The sequence below is a fragment of the Diuraphis noxia genome, unplaced genomic scaffold (assembly GCF_037042655.1).
Source record: "Diuraphis noxia isolate RWA-SAM2 unplaced genomic scaffold, SU_Dnox_SAM2 contig0021, whole genome shotgun sequence".
Taxonomy (NCBI): Eukaryota; Metazoa; Arthropoda; class Insecta; order Hemiptera; family Aphididae; genus Diuraphis; species Diuraphis noxia.
The window spans coordinates 35,001-42,500 of NW_028301731.1; the positions used below are offsets into that span (position 1 = coordinate 35,001).

Sequence of the window (7,500 nt, forward strand, 5' to 3'; positions counted from 1 at the left end):
GATCCGCCACGCTCCTCAGAGCCAATCCTTATCCCGAAGTTACGGATCGGTTTTGCCGACTTCCCTTACCTACATTATTCTATGCGGCTAGAGGCTGCTCACCTCGGAGACCTGCTGCGGATATCGGTACGAACCGACGCGAAGACTCCGCGTGGCCCTCTCTCGAATTTTCAAGGTCCGCGTGGGGGTCACGGACACCGCCGCAACGAGCGGTGCTCTTCGCGCTCGCGTCCCTATCGCCCGGCTAGAGGATTCCAGGGACGTACAACGCTCACAGAGAAAAGAGAACTCTTCCCGGACCCCCCGGCGGCTTCTTCGAGTTCATTCCGGTCGCCCGGACGAGACAAAAGAGCCCCGAACACTAGGGAGCGGTTCCGCGTCGGGTTCCGGAATACGGACCGGATTCCCTCTCGCCCCATGGGCGATTCGAAAACGCCTTCGCCCGTGGTACGAGGATCTCTCCCCGGGCTTAGGATCGACTGACTCTTGGACAACGGCTGTTCACAAGAAACCCTTCTCCACGGCAGCCCCCGAGGGCCCCTCTCGAGTATTTGCTACTACCACCAAGATCTGCACCGACGGCGGCTCCAGGCGGTCTCGCGACCTGCCCTTCGACGCACACCGCCGCGCCATCCTACTCGTCGGGGCTTGCCGGGACCGGCCGCCGCGAGCGACGACCGGCCCCACTGTGCCGCCGACGGCCGAGTATAGGCACGACGCTCCAGCGCCATCCATTTTCAGAGCTAGTTGCTTCGGCAGGTGAGTTGTTACACACTCCTTAGCGGATTCCGACTTCCATGGCCACCGTCCTGCTGTCATCAGCAACCAACGCCTTTCATGGTCTCTGAATACGCGTCGATTTCGGCGCCTTAACTCGGCGTTCGGTTCATCCCGCAGCGCCAGTTCTGCTTACCAAAAATGGCCCACTAAGCGCCTAGGGTTCCGTCGCCGGCTTCGCACGCGGTTCACGCGGTGTACCAGGTAAAGCCGGCGATCTCACCCATTTATAGTTTGAGAATAGGTTGAGGTCGTTTCGGCCCCAATGTCCTCTAATCATTCGCTTTACCGTATGAGACATCCTCCGTGTTACGAGCGGGTTGTTACCGCGCCGTACAGCGCGGAGTCCCACCGGCGTCCGTACGCCCGCGAACGGGCGGGACACATCGGCGCCAGCTATCCTGAGGGAAACTTCGGATGGAACCAGCTACTAGATGGTTCGATTAGTCTTTCGCCCCTATACCCAGCTCAGACGATCGATTTGCACGTCAGAATCGCTGCGGACCTCCATCAGGGTTTCCCCTGACTTCATCCTGGCCAGGCATAGTTCACCATCTTTCGGGTACCAACGTGTGCGCTAAGGGTGCGCCCCCGGACGGCCGGAGCCGACCTGGCGGAGACGCCCCCGGACTGCGGACCAGCGCGACTTTGAACGCCGGTGGGTTCGGTCGCTAGGCCATCGTCCGCACCGTAAACGGTTCACTTTCATTGCGCCAAACGTGGTTTTTCGTGAGATCACCGTTGACTCGCGCACACGTTAGACTCCTTGGTCCGTGTTTCAAGACGGGTCGGAAAGTAGCCCGAAACTCGTCGCCGACCGACGGGACCCCGCCTGCGACGGGGCCGCGTCGACGGTTCATGCCGTCGGGCGAGCCGACCAGGAGCACCGGGGTTCGGCGCGAACGGTCACGCCGAGGCGCGACCGCCGCGACGAACCGCCACCCGGGCCCTTCGGCCGGCGCCCAACGAGTCGCGACGTCCGCTGACCGAGCGAAAGATCCGGCCGGCGGTGAGACCACCGACCGTGAATTCGCCCGGCGGGGACTCGCGGGCTCTGTCCGTTTACACCCGAACGGTTTCACGTTCTTATGAACTCTCTCTTCAAAGTTCTTTTCAACTTTCCCTCACGGTACTTGTCCACTATCGGTCTCGTGGCCGTATTTAGCCTTAGATGGAGTTTACCACCCGCTTCGGGCTGCACTCTCAAGCAACCCGACTCGAAGGCGCGGTCCGATCCCGGAACGCTGTGACGGCCTCTACTGGCCTGGCACCATCTGCGGGCCATGGCCCCGTTCAAGGGAGACTTGGACCGTCACGTGCGCCCCGGCAACGAGGCCGGCCCGTACGCCACAACTCCCATACGTGCCGCGACACAAAAGTGCGCGGCGGGATTCGGCGATGGGCTTTTCCCTGTTCGCTCGCCGCTACTGGGGGAATCACGGTTGTTTTCTTTTCCTCCGCTTATTAATATGCTTAAATCCGGCGGGTAGTCCCGCCTGATCTGAGGTCGGAACAAGTGTGTGGTACGTGTGGTGGTGGTAACTGGTGCGCGGGTCCGCGCTCCGTCCGCGCGGCGACGGTCCGCGTCCGCTTCTCGGTTGCCGGAGAGGTGGCGTCTCGAGGACGACTCTCAGCCGACCCGGCCGCGCTCTCGCGCGGCGGGCGGACGGGGACGTGCCGTTCGACGGCGCGAGAACCCGTGACTGTTTGCCGTCACAACTTGGGCGGACGACCGGGGGCAGCCGCGAGCGGTAGCCCGCGTTTTCCCCGGTCGAGCCGCCAAACTCGCGCGGGCGCGGCGTGCGGCCGACGGGCGCGCGGGCGCCGGTCCCCGTGAGGACCGGACGCGGCGCGCGCGCTCCGCCGGACGCCTGCCGTGCCGGCGCATCGGTCTGGCCGAGTATCCGGTATACGACCCTCAGACAGGCGTGGCCCGGGACCCGCGGGTCACCGAGGCCGCAATGTGCGTTCGACTGGTCGATGTTCGTATAACCTGCGGATTACACGACGACGCGCAGATAGCTGCGGTCTTCATCGATCCACGAGCCAAGTGATCCGCCGTTCGGGGTCGGGTGTTTGTTTTTTTTTTTTCGTTTACACAATCGTCTTCCGACGACGGTAACCATCTTTCGGTCGACTCTCGGTCGGGGGTCGCGGCGCGCGGGCGGTCGGCGGACGACAACCGTGCGCGGTTGTCGCGCGCGAGCGCACGCGGCCACGGGGTCGGATTAGGCGCGCGCGAGACCGGCAAGCGAGTCGCCGGCGCCGCGGGCCCGTCTCTAATGATCCTTCCGCAGGTTCACCTACGGAAACCTTGTTACGACTTTTACTTCCTCTAAACGGCCGAGTTCGGTCATCTTCCCGGTCGCGCGACGACCCAGCCCCCGAGGGGGCCGAATAACGCGCGTCCAGTCCGAAGACCTCACTGCGGTCGTTCAATCGGTAGTAGCGACGGGCGGTGTGTACAAAGGGCAGGGACGTAATCAACGCGAGCTGATGACTCGCGCTTACTGGGAATTCCTCGTTCACGTGGAAAAATTGCAAGCCACGATCCCTAAGCACGAAGGAGGTTCAGCGGGTTACCCGGAAGCCTGTCGGCCCAGGAATGTTAACACACGCTGATTCCTTCAGTGTAGCGCGCGTGCGGCCCAGAACATCTAAGGGCATCACAGACCTGTTATCGCTCAGTCTCGTGCGGCTATTTTCGTCCGCCGCCTGTCCCTCTAAGAAGAGTTTAAGCTCCTGGGAGCCGGCGGTAGCCCTAGTAACGTATCGTGATCCGCCGGCGACGGCCGCGAACGCGGCGCGCTTCACCGCGGAGCCCAGCGCACGACTGACGCACGGCGACCGGAGGTTGCCCCCCGACCCCCGCACGCCCGCCGCACGCCGGGACGCGGATGGCGCGGCCGCGCCCGACGACCGCCGTGGACGACGGGCGAACGCGTTCGGGGATACCGGGCCGAGCCGACGGGAACGCGAACGCAGACGGCCGAAACCGCCGGCGCCGCGCCCACGCCGACCCGGGTTTACCCGCCTAGTTAGCAGGACAGAGTCTCGTTCGTTATCGGAATTAACCAGACAGATCGCTCCACCAACTAAGAACGGCCATGCACCACCACCCACCGAATCAAGAAAGAGCTCTCAATCTGTCAATCTTTCCGGTGTCCGGGCCTGGTGAGGTTTCCCGTGTTGAGTCAAATTAAGCCGCAGGCTCCACTCCTGGTGGTGCCCTTCCGTCAATTCCTTTAAGTTTCAACTTTGCAATCATACTTCCCCCGGAACCGAAAAGCTTCGGTTTCCCGGAAGCTGCCCGCCGGGTCGTTAATGAAACGCCGGCGGATCGCTAGCTGGCATCGTTTACAGTTAGAACTAGGGCGGTATCTGATCGCCTTCGAACCTCTAACTTTCGTTCTTGATCATACGAGAACGTACTTGGCAAATGCTTTCGCGTCAGTTCGTCTCGAGACGATCCAAGAATTTCACCTCTAACGTCTCGGTACGAATGCCCCCGCCCGTCTCTGTTGATCATTACCTCCGGTCCCGAAAACCGGCCCGGCGGGACGCGCGGGCGACTGGCGCCCGCGGCCCGGCGGCCCGCGCACGGAAACGCCCCGGAAGGCGGTTTCGCGCGCCCGCGAAGGGCGGAGATGCGCGGGACCGAGGTCTTGTTCCATTATTCCATGCGACCAGTATTCAGGGCCTTTTGACGAGACGGCCGTGAAGCCGCCCCGCCAGATTTGAGCCTGCTTTGAGCACTCTAATTTGTTCAAAGTAAACGTGTCGGCCCGCCGACGGCACTCGGTGAAGAGCACCGCGCAGCAAGATTGGAGTAGGCGGCCGCCGTCGTCGAACCCCGACGGCCGCGCGACGCGTGGCCGCGCGGCGCGCCGGGAGCACGAGACACGTGTCCGCCTGCCGACAATACGTCCGGCCGACGTGCCGGTAACTAACACCCCGAGACGGCTGACGAGCGCGACGGCGACCGCGCCGACGGGACACGTGGTCCCGCGGCACGGCCGGCCGCGACACGCCGGACCGCCAGGGTGGTCCGGCACCGCCCAGACACAGATCCGACTACGAGCTTTTTAACCGCAACAACTTTAATATACGCTATTGGAGCTGGAATTACCGCGGCTGCTGGCACCAGACTTGCCCTCCAATTGATCCTCGTTTAAAGGTTTTAAAGTGTTCTCATTCCGATTACGGGGCCTCGGATGAGTCCCGTATCGTTATTTTTCGTCACTACCTCCCCGTTCCGGGAGTGGGTAATTTGCGCGCCTGCTGCCTTCCTTGGATGTGGTAGCCGTTTCTCAGGCTCCCTCTCCGGAATCGAACCCTGATTCCCCGTTACCCGTTACCACCACGGTAGGCATGGAACCTACCGTCGACAGTTGATAAGGCAGACATTTGAAAGATGCGTCGCCGGTACGGAGACCGTGCGATCAGCTCGAAGTTATTCAGAGTCACCAGGTCTTTGCGCGGGCCGCGATCGGGACGCGCACGAAGCGCGCCGCGACGGGCCGGTTTTGATCTAATAAAAGCGTTCCTCCCGCGCGCGACGCCCGAGAGCGCCGCGACGGTCGGAACTCTGTCGGCATGTATTAGCTCTAGAATTACCACAGTTATCCAAGTAACTTGGGTACGATCTAAGGAACCACAACTGATTTAATGAGCCTTTCGCGGTTTCACCTTAATGCGGCTTGCACTGAGACATGCATGGCTTAATCTTTGAGACAAGCATATGACTACTGGCAGGATCAACCAGGGATCTCGGGTTTACTGCTACCGCGCCCCGCGACCGCCACGCGCGTGGCGGCCTGGGACGCGTGCGTCCGAGCGCCGGTCCGACGCCCCGCGGAAGGGGGCGGCGAGCCGACGCCGAGGGCGATCGCGTGGCCGGGACCGCTGTGGGTCACGGCCGCGCGACCGACCGCGGTTCAACAACAACAAAATGTGTGTGTGGTGTGGTCGGCACACGGAGTGCGACACGTTGACGAGACGGACCGGGTGACGGTCGACCGCCGGGTTCGGGTGACGGTGTGTGCACGGGTCCCCGGCGAGCGTACCGAGACCGGCTCTCGCCCGATTCGTAACGGCCCCCAGCCGAGATCGAGGGGGAAGCCGGGACGCGACGCGAAGTCCGCCGTCCCGTGGCTTCGCCCCGGCGACCGCCGGGCGCGGCGACGATGGCCGGCCGCGGCGGGAATGTTCTGGCGTCGAGTGTTCGTGACACGCGGAACGGTAACGGGAGTCGTCATCGGTGTGGATTGGCGCGCGCCGCGCAAACACCGGCTGGTGGACGCGCGGCGCCGGTTGAGTTTCGCCACTCGGATTGCGAGATGGGTCGGCGGCCGAAACGCGGACGCGTGTCACCTTCCGCCGGCTCTCACCGGACCGGCCACTCAACCGACGGTGTCCCGCGTACGTGGACGACCGTCAGTTGGCGGCGACCGGTGGGCGCCGCGAGGTGTACGCGCCGTCTTCGGCGTCGCCCGTGGCTTTGCTGTTGTGGTGTTCGTGATCGGCGGCCGGCCGTCGACTGCAACGCCGACGACCGAACCGCTCACAAATTTACAAAATCCCGGGTTTTTCCACCTTAATGGCGTAGCGTCGTTCGTGTAACAGTGGACGCGCGCCCGTGGACTACCGCAATCCGCGCCCGTATCGGATCCCCCCGCCCGAACACTAATACCCCCGCCACAATCGCATTTCGCCTAACGTTGTTACAAGTCGTCGACCACCGTACGCACGCCGCTTGGCGGCACGGCACGAAAAAAAGTGGCGGGACGCAAATCTAGCCGGCCGACCACCTACGACACCGACCACCGGGCGCGCGGATTGGGACAGTGATAATACATTTCGTCTAACCGACCACCCGTAATGGCGTAGCGTCGCTCGTGCAACAGTGGACGCGCGCCCGTCAACTACCGCAATCGGCGCGCGTATCGGTTCCCCCCACCCGAACACTAATACCCCCGCCGCAATCGCACAATCGAAAAATATTTAAAAATCGCATCACGTCCGTCGGACCTACTATTCCTGATAGTATTCGGTGCGCCCGACGAGATCACCTCTTTGGTTCGTCCACCGAACACCGACCGATAACGAGTTATTGGGTTTGGAAAAAATCGCGATCCAAAAACTCCGGTTTCGAAACCCCGTGCAACGTCGACGTCCGGGCAGCCCGCATGCGACCTACCCCGGCTCGACGGACCACCGTGGACGGTCGACTGGAAAATAAAACGTGTTCATCGTAAACGACGTTAGGACGCGCGTAACAGTGCTACGTAATTTTTTTTCACCCGACCACCCGACATGAACAAATCTTCTCCCGTCCCACCGACCGCGGTCTACCCGGGCCACCCGAGCGCATTTCGTCTAACCGACCACCCGTGACGTTGTTACAAGTCGTCGACCACCGTACGCACGCCGCTTGGCGGCACGGCACGAAAAAAAATGGCGGGACGCAAATCTAGCCGGCCGCCATGCGGTCCCGAGTAGCAGTACCGGCCGACCGCCTACGACACCGACCACCGGGCGCGCGGATTGGGACAGTGATAATACATTTCGTCTAACCGACCACCCGTAATGGCGTAGCGTCGCTCGTGCAACAGTGGACGCGCGCCCGTCAACTACCGCAATCGGCGCGCGTATCGGTTCCCCCCACCCGAACACTAATACCCCCGCCACAATCGCACAATCGAAAAATATTTAAAAATCGCA

The 7,500-nt window shown here is 62.4% G+C and overlaps 3 non-coding genes across 3 annotated transcripts in view; all 3 read right to left on the reverse strand.

Annotated features, from left to right (window-relative positions):
- LOC149053921 (large subunit ribosomal RNA) overlaps nucleotides 1-2,287 on the reverse strand; it is a 4,199-nt gene extending 1,912 nt beyond the window's left edge. The window contains exon 1 of the ribosomal RNA XR_016192448.1: nucleotides 1-2,287. This exon is cut by the window's left edge and continues 1,912 nt beyond it. This is a non-coding gene — a ribosomal RNA (large subunit ribosomal RNA).
- Nucleotides 2,288-2,689: 402 nt separating this feature from the next.
- On the reverse strand, nucleotides 2,690-2,847 carry LOC149053922 (5.8S ribosomal RNA). Its single transcript, XR_016192454.1, has one exon. It is a non-coding gene; the product is annotated as a 5.8S ribosomal RNA (ribosomal RNA).
- A 210-nt stretch (nucleotides 2,848-3,057) lies between these two features.
- On the reverse strand, nucleotides 3,058-5,545 carry LOC149053923 (small subunit ribosomal RNA). The gene has a single exon (XR_016192445.1). It is a non-coding gene; the product is annotated as a small subunit ribosomal RNA (ribosomal RNA).
- Nucleotides 5,546-7,500: the final 1,955 nt, after the last annotated feature.